Source organism: Typha latifolia, chromosome 6 (genome assembly GCF_019914945.1).
Source record: "Typha latifolia isolate L0001 chromosome 6, TyphaL0001v2, whole genome shotgun sequence".
Taxonomy (NCBI): Eukaryota; Viridiplantae; Streptophyta; class Magnoliopsida; order Poales; family Typhaceae; genus Typha; species Typha latifolia.
The window spans coordinates 4,107,163-4,119,258 of NC_133091.1; the positions used below are offsets into that span (position 1 = coordinate 4,107,163).

Below are 12,096 nucleotides of genomic sequence, written 5' to 3' on the forward strand. Positions count from 1 at the left end.
AACCCGACCCGGTTCCATTAGCTAATTGGATTGGGCCTTGGCCCAATCCATTTAAGTAATAGTTGGGTGGGCTGCGGGCCAACTGCGGCCCAGCCCAACTGATTTGGGCTTATTTTTAGCCCAAATTAATTATTCTTGGGTTAAATTGTAGAAATATTTTTAATAATTATTTTAATTAAAAATGTTATTGTTATTTATTATTTAAGGTGGTGATTTTTAGTACGTGAGCTAGAGATTTGAGATTTCGGTTGTCTTGCCTAGACTCAGGTGAGTGAGTTCACTCACATGTTTATTTTATTGTATTTCGTATTTTTGTCAGACCATGTAAATTTTCTGTGTGCAAATTATTTATTTCACCCTTATATGTAAAACTTAAATTGTTGAAATTTCTGTGTGCAATCTATTTATTTCATCCGTACGTGCGAAAATTAAATTGTTTTATTTTCCTATCTGCATTTAATTATTATATTCAATGCATCACCATACTTCGTGCAAATATTAAAATTTGTGAAAAGAAAAATGAGACTAGTATTGATACGACTTAGAGAACAATCCCGGTATAAATCGTTTGCGATTTTCCGTGGTGACTCAAGTCTATTTGGAAGTCCAGGGAAAAGTTCTAAATCAGATCACTGCGGTGACTTTCTTAGGTGACTCTGGTGGGGTTAGGGAACAGTTCTAGGATAAATGAGAAAAATTCCTAGGTGACTCTAACTTTTCTCAACGGTTAGAGGAAAAGACAGAGTGTGTTAATCACAGGATGATACCCTCTGATGACCCTAACCGGATCAACTATGAAGAAAAGTCCCGAGCGTCATTTTGAGGTGACTTCTAGTTGATGTGGATCCATAGGGTTTAGACCCATTGAGACATATGACAGTATAAATATCAAAAGATGTTAATATGTTGAAAACGTGCAAGGTTTCAAGTTGCAACATCTCTCTCTATTGTTATCACTGTTATTAGTTAGAGAGCATGCCTATTGCATATTGTGATGGATATTGTTGCTTTTAGTTTAATTTATTCAGCATTAATATGAATTAAAATTTATTTGGTTAGTGAGTGGATTCCACTCACTGAGCTATAGTTGTTGGCTCATGGGTTCTATTATTTTTTTTGTATTTGTTTATTTATTCAGGTAATAGTCAGCGGGGCGACTGAGCGAGATGTACCCGGACTCCACCTCCACTTAGGATTCACCTATTTACCTTTCCGCTCTTTTGATTTTATACTTTAGATTAGACATTTTATTTATTTAGTTTAGAGATTCAAAATCATTAACATTGTTTTATATTTTTTTTTATTGCAATTAGTTATAAAATTTAATAAAGCACGTTCTTATTTATTTATTTATTTTGCCATCGTACACGTAGAGAGTATTAATAAGGCTTCGTGCATCTCAAGCATATTGAGATGCATGGCCGGTCATGATTCCTATTTTAGGTCGTGACATTAACTGTATATTTGAAATAATTTGCTGGCTTATATAATGTCTATAATAGATATTTGCGGGCTTAAGTGCATATTTGAAAAAAAAAATTTGGCTTATATAATGTCTATAATAACTATTTACGAGTTTAAGTGCATATTTGAAAGGATTTACTAGCTTATATGGTATCTATAATAGGCATTTGCCGGCTTAAGTACATCTTTGAAAGGATTTACTAGCTTATATGATGTTTATAATAGCTATTTTGCAAGCTTAAATGCATATATGGAAGAATTTGCCTCGATTGGACATGATTTGACCAAGGATTCTAGTTTTGGCCGATCCCGAGTGGGATCGGCTGGTTTCGGCCTGCAGCAGACAGCTGCTGTGACAGCTGCAGCAGCTGTCACACACACACACACACACACAGAGAGAGAGAGAGAGAGAGAGAGAGAGAGAGAGATTAAAAAAAAATAGGGTGAGAGAGAGAGAAAAAAAAATGAAGAGAGAGTGAGGGAGAGGGAAAGATTAAAAAAAAAAGAGAGTGAGAAAGAGAGAGAGAGAGAGAGAGAAAGGAAAAAAAAGTATGGGAGAGTGAATATTTCAGACTAACAGTTAGAGGAATAGGAATCAATTTGCACTTGGGTTTTGAGATGCTATGAAGCTTATGACATTCAATCAATTTGCACTAATACTCTAACTATTACATCTGGTCTACTCCATCATGTGGACCATGTGTTTAAAATTGGGTATCTATTTGTCTCTTGCAGATAGATATTTGCTCTGTATATACATATGTATATGTATGTGCAAAGTGCAAACATTACATCCAAGTTCACACTATATTTTTAAACTGGTTTCTTAGTTATTACCATGTTCTAACCATGTATTTGGGCTGCATTCAAAAGATATTGAAGTATGAAACTTATAAAGTGAGTTATAGGTACTTACATTTCTTTTCCATGCTTCCAGAATAATGCTGCAAATGCTATAGAGCCTACAAGCATGAATATTATCCGCACCAAATTATATGAAGGACTTCTCCAATATGACAAATATTGCTTCCACAAGCACGCTTTGAACTGTCCCCAAAAATTTAGTGTGAAGCTAGTCCGAAAGCTTAGGTCCTTTGAATCCAGTGGAGGTGTGCTCAGCTTCTTGACCAGCATCTTGTTGTCCCTTCAGGTACAGAATAGAAGTTCTAATATAACAAATAAATAAGATTACATTGCATACTTCATATATCTGGATTAGCTTCTTTTGTTGGCGCATGTATCCTATGGATGATCTTTATAGCGTATCTCATTGCAAATGTTTAGAGCATATGTTGTTAATATGTCTATTATAACAAAGTGAATTAGGAATTTAGGACATGCACTCCCACAATTACGTGCAATCTTAATATGGGCAGCAAAGGAATTCATGTAGTCAAACTCACTGGTAAAGAGATGATTCCTTGTAAACTTTTGCAAAATCTACTCCAAGTTGCATCTCAACTGATGCAGAGGTAACTTCTAACATCCATGTTGCTGGGTTGTAATTATTTCTAATTCTTGGTACTCCAGGAATTCCCTGAAATAGAAAAGATTGAAAAAAAAACTATTCCAGAATACTCTTCACAATAAAGTAATGAATATACAGGTAAAAAAAGCTGCAACCATAAGAATGGACTATCTTGGATGTTTGTAACTTCATATAGGAGCTTGGACTGTGTTTCAATCAGGTCCTTCAGCTTATACTAAGTAAGAACTGAATATGGTTTTTCTCTACAGCATAATTTTCTCATGTTTTAATCTCTTTCCAGGTCCTAGGAATCTTTCTTGATTTTAGACAGATAACTAGAAAGACCCTTGTAAACACAAAAAAAAGAAAAAAAGAAAAGAAAAGAAAAGAGGGGCCGCGTGGAAGGGGAGCGATTTCCCCCGACGATTTCATTAGGGAGAAATCGCTTTACAGCTTCTCGCCTTTTTAAAGGGGAAGATTCTCTCGTCAAAGGGGGATCAATCTATTCTTCTATTCCCCTTCTCTCTTTCCTTCTTCCTCCTTCCTCGTTGGGATCACCATCGTCGGAGTCGGTCATCTGGGAGTCACCAGAGTGAGAGGATAACACCAATTCGCAAGTGAGTCCTCTTCCACCTTGGTCAATTAATTTTAATTCTTGGTGGTCGTGGATGGTCATGCCTTGAGGTCTCGCTTCATCGGCTTCCTCGCTTGCATCCGATTGCCATCTTCGGCATCGGTCCCATCCAACCTTTGGGAAGAGTTTCGCATCTCGTGGAGAGTCCATTGTCATCATTTATTGGAGCCTTCGAGGCTTAAGGACTGATCTTGCTCAACACTGTGGCCACTGGCCATGGATGGCTTTTGTCGTCGGCATCTTCAGTCGACTTCTCTCCACTTTGTATGACTTGACAGAATTGCAAGTAAGATGTTAGTGTCGCCGGAGATGGAATCACCGGTAGCCATCTCCCCTGCTTTGTTATCTTCTTCCTTTTAAGGAGGAAGAAGAGTTTTGCGTTGGGTTTTTGATCCCAACCCAACCCGTGTGTGACTTTGGGTTAGTGGGTTAGCTTAGACAACATTGTTGGGATCTAAAGGGCCCAACCCTTGAGTAGTCCAACCTAAACACAATTTGGGCTATGGGTGAACCAGGTTTGGGTCAGAGTAGACTCAGACCTTATTTTTTTGTTGGGTTTAGGCCGTGGCCCCAAGGTTCCAAGTATCGGAATTGAGATCGAAATCAGCCGTCCAAAAAAAAAAAATAATATGTATCGGTCGTATCGGTAGTATCAACAAGATTGGCCATCCGTATCGGTTTGTATTCACTAACTCTCTTATCAAACTCTCTCCCACTCTCTCTCTCTCTTCTTAATTTTCTCTCCCACTAACTCTCCCTCCCTCCTACTAACTCTCTCTCTTATTAACTCTCCCACTATCACTCCCTCTCCCTCACCAACTTCCCTCTCTCATTTACTCTCTCTCGTTCTCCCTCACCGTCTCCTTTCTCTTGATCTCTCCCTCTCCGATTCTCTCCTCTCTTATTCTCTCTCCTCTCTCTCTTTCTCTCCCACTAACTCTCCCTCTCCCTCACCTACTCCCTTCTCTCTCGGTCTCTCCCTCTTCGATTCTTCTCCGGCGATGCTTCTCCGACGAGCTCCGATGAGATATTCTCTTTTTCTCTCTCACTCCCTTCAAAGAGCTCTCTTTATCTCTCTCATTCTCCTCTCTCTTTCTCTTTTTTTTTCTTACTCTCCTCTTTCTCCCATACTCTCTCGATTTTGGTCAGTTCCGATCGATACGGCCAATCCCGACCTGAAACGAATCGGGTATCGACTGATCCGGCCGATACCATCAGGATCAGCTATGGCACATGTAACAACCCAGAATTTTAAAACATAAATAAATAGAAATATATATAGTTTAGATAATGAGGAATTTTACTTTATCTTTTACATTTTAGGATTTTTATTAAATTAAATTAAATTTTTAGATATATCTTTAAGATATTAGAATTCATATTCTAATAGGACTCTTATTATATATTTTTTTCAATTATAAAAGGGGGCTTAGAAGAAAACCCTAGAAAGATTTTTAGGAAAGAAATTAGGCGGTACTGTAGCAACCGAGAAAAAAAAAAGAGAAAAAGAGATTATTCTCGAGGGAGATTAGAGAGAAAAAAAAGAATAGAAAATAGAGGGAAAAAGATTTTATCATACCAAAGAGAAGACAATCATGGAGCGCTTTGGAATTCGTGCAGATTACGATTAGGATGCAAAAATCAAATTATTTTGGATTGAGCGATCAAGACAAATTTCCACTCATATTTTCTTAAATTTTTATTATATAAAAATAGAATTGATGAATTATAAATATCTTTATGTTTATTTTTATTCTGTTTAATTTTATAAGATAAGAAACTTTACAATATGATGATGTCAATTATACGGGAAGTTAAGAAATTCGTTGTTTTAAGGATTTTCAATAAAGAATTAGAAATGTTAAGATTTTGCATTTTATAGAAAATTTGTATGTATCATTCTTGAAAAAAAAGGGATTTTATTGTTTATTATTTTTCAGATTTCAAAGTATTTATTTTTATTGTAGAAATAGCGATTTATTCCTATGGAGCATCCAGTAACAAACAAGAAGATTAAATCATAAATATCAACAAATTCTTGCTTTGCGTAGGCTAAGGAAATAAAAGGAAATCCGCTTGTACAATTTAATCTATATCGAATTTAAATATCAGAATAGCTGATATAGTCATCATTCAATGGGTCAGGTCCACTTACTTTTTCTTTATTTTGAATTTTTTGGTGGGTTTCATAAGAACAATGGAAAAAAAAGAACACTTTGGTTTGGCGATTAATAAGAGGAATTGGATATCTATAATATTTCTATTATATTCCAGGACAAAAAATTTGAATAATGAGACATGAAAAGAACTACTAAAGAAATAAATTAGGAATATTTCAATTTATATGGATTTCGAATTTCTGAAAATAATTAACATCTATTTCTATTGTAGAAAATAAGATATAAATTAGGATTACTTCAATTTAAAGGAATTTCGGATTTGTAAAAAAAATATTTATTATTATATTTTATTTTCAGAAAATAATAGAGATCTTTATGCTAATATATTTTATTTTCTATAAATAAAATATAAGAGATCTTTATTTTTAGAATATGATCAAAAATAAAATATTATTTTTGAGACGTGAAATTTTGCAAGATTAAATATTAGATTATTATTTATTCGTGTTTTTTGACTTATTAAGAATGATTTATATTATATATATTAGAGGAAATAGTAGTATTTGAAATTAAGGATGGTCGTGCCGACCGGCAATATTTAAGTTGCACGTCACCCCTCCTAATAGCTTCGCCATCGACCTCGTCCTCGAGCTCACTGTCGCCGCTCGCCCAAGCCCGCGTCGGCTGCCCTAGTTGAGGAAGGGGAAGAAAGAGAGAGAGAGAGAGAGAGAGAGAGAGAGAGAGAGAGAGAGAGAGAGAGAGAGAGAGAGAGAGAGAGAGAGAGAGTGAGAGAGTGAGAGAGGGGTTTATCAGTTAAAAACTTAAGTTGCAGATCCGGATCCAAAGTGGTACATCCAAGGTGGTACATTTTTCTCTCATTTTCTTACGGCACGACCGGCAAGTGCCGCGGCACGTGCCGTGCCGGTCGGCGGTCAGCATGGGCCGTGCCTGTGGCACGACCATCGTTGTTTGAATTTATGGATTATTCGTGTATATATTGTATTTGAAGAATTGAGAATTTTGGTGATCGAGGAATTTGATACTTGAGATTCAAAATGAATCAGTATATTGAATACTAATAAAAGTGAGATCTTGAACCCAATTTGTTTTCAAGAAGATAAGTCCAGGGAAAAGATTCTTGGAATGTAACGTTGCGACGTGCTACCAAGTGACTCTGGCAGGATTAGGGAAAATATTTTTCGATTTTCGTCCCGGTGACTCTAATCTTACTCAACGGCTAGTGGAAAAGCCAGTAGGGCACTACAGAGTACCTACTGTGACCCTAGACGGATCAACTATCTAGAAAAGTCCCGGGCGCCATCCCGATGGTGATTAGGTAATCCGATGTGGCCACGGGTTAGAGTACCCATTAATGAGACAATATGTCATTTTATCAGTTTTGGCGGGTTTCCATGATAGTACACTTTTGGCAGAGATCGACTGCTTTTATATTGATTTATTCAAATTGAGATATCATGAATGATTTATGATTCGATTTCTATAATAATACATTTTTAGTAGAGATTGATTTGTTTTATATTTTTATTTAAATTGAGATATTATAAGTGATTTATAATTCGATTTCCATGATAATACACTTTAGTGGAGATTCGTTTTATGCCGATTTATTCGGATTGTGTTAATATGAATGATTTATGATTTGATTTCTATGAAAATACATTTTTAGCGGAGATTGACTCATTTTATATTGATTTATTCAAAATGAGTTAATATGAATAATTTATGATTCCAATTTAGTATATATATGGATTTTGAAATTCAATATAAGAGACAAGAAAATTATTTATTTTTCAAGACAGCTTATATATTATTATTATGATTCTTTTCTGCTACTATATGTATCACATGTTGATCTTTGTCATTAGACATATTATTAGTAGAGTGGGTTACTTGTTGGGCGTCTAGCTCATGAGGATTTATTATTTTGTAGGAATTTAAGAAGCCGCTTAGTGAGGACTCTGAAGACTGATTACCGTTTTCGCTGTGTCAATCTATTTTGGGATTTGATTATTATTTTGATTTTCGTGTTTTCTCCAGGTTTTATCCTAGAGATTCACGGCCATCAAGTTCCCGGATCGGGGCGTGACAACACATCCTGATTCGTTTCGGCTGATCCCATGCTTGGCCTAACCCGAATTTAGATTTAGATGGGGCTACAGGCCGCAGCCCACGACTAGGTCTTTAGGCTTTAGTTATGACCCATATTTAATTAGTTTTAAATTCAAAAACTTTCGTTATTGTAAAATTAAAATAAGAGTTTTCTTATAAATGAAAGTGAAGATTGCACTCATGTCTAGATTATTGACCACAGATGATGGGATTTACTCACGTATTTATCCTCTCATGTTTCATATTATAATTTTATTATCTTCATAGTTCGTGTATCATAATTGTATTCATGATACTTCATAAAATATTATTTTTCTGCAACTAGCTAATATATTGGTCATGAGTAGCTTGTTTGGCATAAGTTATAAGTATAAAGGACTTGAGAATAGACTCAGGTTAGATATTCTTTGTACATCTCCCTATGGTGTCTCAAGTCTACCTTGAAGTTTAGGGGATAGACCTATATTCGATCAACCTATGATCCGTTTAGTTGAATCTGGCACGGTTAGAGAACAGTCTCAGGCTAGATCAGAAATCTACTTTAGGTAACACCTCTTGGTAACCTTAAGCGGATCATATATGAGGAAAAAGACTTGAATGCACCTCAATGTGACTTCTAATTGATGTGGATATATGGGCACATCCCCAAGTTGAAACAGTTGGCGCTATTGAGATTGAGAAGGAGGGCACAATGAGATAGAGCATGATATTAACTTGCTAATTGCATCTTTGTGGCTTATGTGTGAGAACTAAAAAAAAAATTCTTGGAGCGCACATGCGCACCCTTCCCTCTCTCCCTCACTGGCACGCGACGAAGCCGCCATGATTTTTTCGGCCGAATCCAAATCCGTTTTGGATTGGATTTTTTTCTATAAATTAAACCCCAAGCCCTCTCCGTTGGATCTACCCTAGCCTCGTTTTTCCTATCTTCTTCTTTCTTTACCGTCAGAGTCATCGACGTGGAATCGGATTGTCGGAGTGCTGTCGGAGCAATCGGAGACTACCACGTGACTTCTCGATAAGCCATCTCCCACCCCTCATAATTAATTTAAGTTTAACGAGTTAGAATAGAAATACCTATTTTTGGGATGAAGCAGGTCGTCGGTGAATTGAGCTAGCCAATGGCTTCAGGTCTCTACCGCTCGTGTGCCAGAGCTTCGTGCCATTGGCCTCGTGTCGTAGGCGTGCCTCCCTAGAGCCCTCTTGGCTCGGTGAGTGGTACCAGACTATTCCATGGCTGCCAGCCATGGAGTCGATCAACATCTGTTGTTTCTCCTCCACCTCGTGAGGATGGCGCCGTCGTGAGAGTGTCGGGGAGCTTGAGGGTGGCCGTTGAACCGTCGCCGACGTCTCTATCTCTCTTCCTCTTTCTCTTTTTCTTTCTCGCCCTTGCCGATCTCCCCTCGGGTTGAAGGAGGCAGATTGGGCGACTCGAGTTTGGCCTTCTTCCTTTAAGTTTTAGATTCGGGTCGGGTTGCAACCCAACCCAACCGATTGGGCTTGTTTTGGCCTAAATTGTTAATTTTTGAGTTAAATTATAGAAAACATTAATATTATTTAATTTCAAAATTTTATTGTTATTAAAAGTGGTGATTTTTAGCACGTGAGCTAAAGATTAGAGATTTTCAATTGTCTTACCTAGACTCAGGTGAGTGGGTTCACTCACATATTTATTTATATATTTTTTGTACCTTTGTCAAACCATATAATTTATTGTTTGCAAATTTATTTATTTCATTCTTATGTGCAAATTTACTTATTACATTTTCTGTGTGCATTTAATTATTATACTTAGTGCTTCGCCATACCTTGTGCAAATTACAAATTTTAGTGAGAAAAAAATAAAAATAAACAAAACTAGTATTGGTATGATTTAGAGAACAGTCCCGGTGTAGTTCGCTTGCGGCTTTCCGTAGTGACTCAAGTTTATCTGAAAATTCAAAGGAAAGTCTTATATCAGATCACTGCGATAACTTTCTTAGGTGACTATGACGGGGTTAGGAAATAGTCCCAAGATGGATCAGAAACTTTCTAAGGTGACTCTAACCTCTCTTAATAGTTAGTGAAAAAGACAGGGTGTATTGATCACATAGTGATACCTCCTAATGACCCTAACCGGATCAGCTATGAGGAAAAGACCCAAACATCATCTCAAGATAACTTTTAGTTGATATGGATCCATAGGGTATAGACCCATTGAGACAAATGATATTATAAACATTGAAAAGATATTAATATGTTGAAACCGAGTAAGGATACAAGTTATGACTCTCTATTGTTATCATTGTCATTATTTTAAAAGCATGCTTGTTGAAAATTGTCATTTCTATTGTTGAACTTTGGTTTTATTTAACACTATAAAATTTTAGAATTATTTGGTTTTCGAGTGAATTCCACTCACTGAGCTATAGTTATTGGCTCATGGATTTCTTTTTCTCTCTTTTATTATTTCAGGTAATGGTCAACGTGTCGACTGAGCGAGATGCACCGAGACCCTACTCCACTTAGGACATTTTTATTTACCTTTCCGTTCTTTTGGTTTTATATTTTAGATTAATTGTTAATTTAATTTCATTTAGAGACACAGTGATAATGACATTGTTTTATTTTCATTGCAATTAGTTTAAATTAAATAAAGCAGATCCTCTTCGTTTATTTATTCTTACCATTGTGCACTTAAGAAATGTTAGTAAGGCTTTGCGTATTTCAAGCATATTGAGGTACATGACCGGTTATGATTCCGATTTCAGGTCGTGACATTATGCTTATTAATCATATTATGAGTTTGCTGGTTATTATTTTCTATTATTAAGCTTTGGTTAATATCTCATATTAGATAAAGAATAATTCCTAGATTTTGAGTGGATTCACTAACTGAGCTAAAGTTTTTAGCTCATTAAACTTTTTTTATATTTCAAATGCTAGTCAGCATGGTGAATGAACGAAGGCACCGGGACTCTATTTCCACTTAGGATTTTGGCCTTTATACCTTCAATTATAATAGTGGTTTTTAGTTTCAATTTGAAAAACTAAAATGTTGCTTTAGAGATATTTAGAAAACATTGATTGTATAATCTAAGTCTTTTATGTCTTTAAATTTTTTTGAATTGGAGTTATTAAATAAATTTTGAGTTTCTTTATATGATAAAGTCAGATAATTACTGTTAAGGCTTGTATATCCAAAACCTATTGGGATACATGGCCAATCATGATTCCTATTTCGAGTCGAAATAGTTTGCATGTTGAACTTATAGTACTTTCTTTTTTGAAATTTTTAGAATAACATATTAAATAGTTATAAGTTAAACCAGGTTGAGATAGTCATAGGATTCTAGTAGATTCACTGGTCATGCTTTCTAAAGCATTCCAAATTTAAGGCTGTACAATGACTCTTTATTTTAGGTTAGAAAGATAGTTATGGTCTTTAATCTAGGTTTTGTTGCTGAATCTTAATGAGAACCCCTGTATTATGAAAAAAAGACGGTTTAGATTTAAAGAACCTAATCATGTGTTAGAATACCAGTTGGCCCAAAAATTTAAGTTGTTAGATAACGAGCCAACAATATAATGATGTCTTTAACTATGCCCCTTCACATGCAACCCCTACTACCACACATGGACTGATAAGATATAATATGATATGTGACCTATGTATCACAATAGTAGAAGTTAAGGAACAAAAGTGGGCTAATGAAGTTTGAACTCATGACCTCCAGAAAAATTAGTTTTGATATTATGTTAGATAACCAGTTGACCCAAAAGCTTAAGTTAGGTAATGAATCAACAGTGCATGCCATACTTTTGACAATATGTTTTCCATTGCATATGAGGAGAGATGTCAAATTACATACTAGAGGAGGTGGGACTTCTAGGTCTTTAGGATGCAAGAGCTTCTATTTTTAAATAGGTGATAGGCCATTTAGGGGACATAATTTAGGGTAGAGTTTTCTAGCGAGGTTCTGAAACTCAGTAACGGGATCGAGATCGAACATTAGAAAAAACGATACGTATCGATAATATTGATTGTATCGGTTGTCTGTGTCGAATCAGACTATATTTAATTACGTAAAATTCTAAATATTATTAAAAATAGAGAAAATTTTCTAAAATTTTATAAAAGTAATAGAAAATTAAGAAAAAAAATTAGTCACATATGAAACCTAAAAACTAAAGAAAAAATTCACTCAAAACTATAATGAATTTCGACTTGAATTAGACAAATTTTTATACTCTTAAATTACTAGTGCAGAACAATATGAAGAGAGATCTCTATAAACTAT

At 35.5% G+C, this 12,096-nt stretch overlaps 1 long non-coding RNA gene and 1 pseudogene across 15 annotated transcripts in view; one reads left to right on the forward strand and one right to left on the reverse strand.

Moving 5' to 3' along the window:
* The window catches only part of LOC140790910 (uncharacterized), a 32,079-nt gene that overhangs the window by 7,091 nt on the left and 12,892 nt on the right, over positions 1 to 12,096 (forward strand). For 14 of the 15 annotated variants that reach the window (XR_012109483.1, XR_012109480.1, XR_012109472.1 and 11 more), the window contains one exon: positions 1,139 to 2,614. This is a non-coding gene — a long non-coding RNA (uncharacterized lncRNA). The remainder of the gene's footprint in view (positions 1 to 1,138; positions 2,615 to 12,096) is intronic. The other variant, XR_012109473.1, reaches the window with a different exon arrangement.
* LOC140790909 (ABC transporter G family member 41-like) overlaps positions 1 to 12,096 on the reverse strand; it is a 28,454-nt pseudogene that overhangs the window by 3,818 nt on the left and 12,540 nt on the right.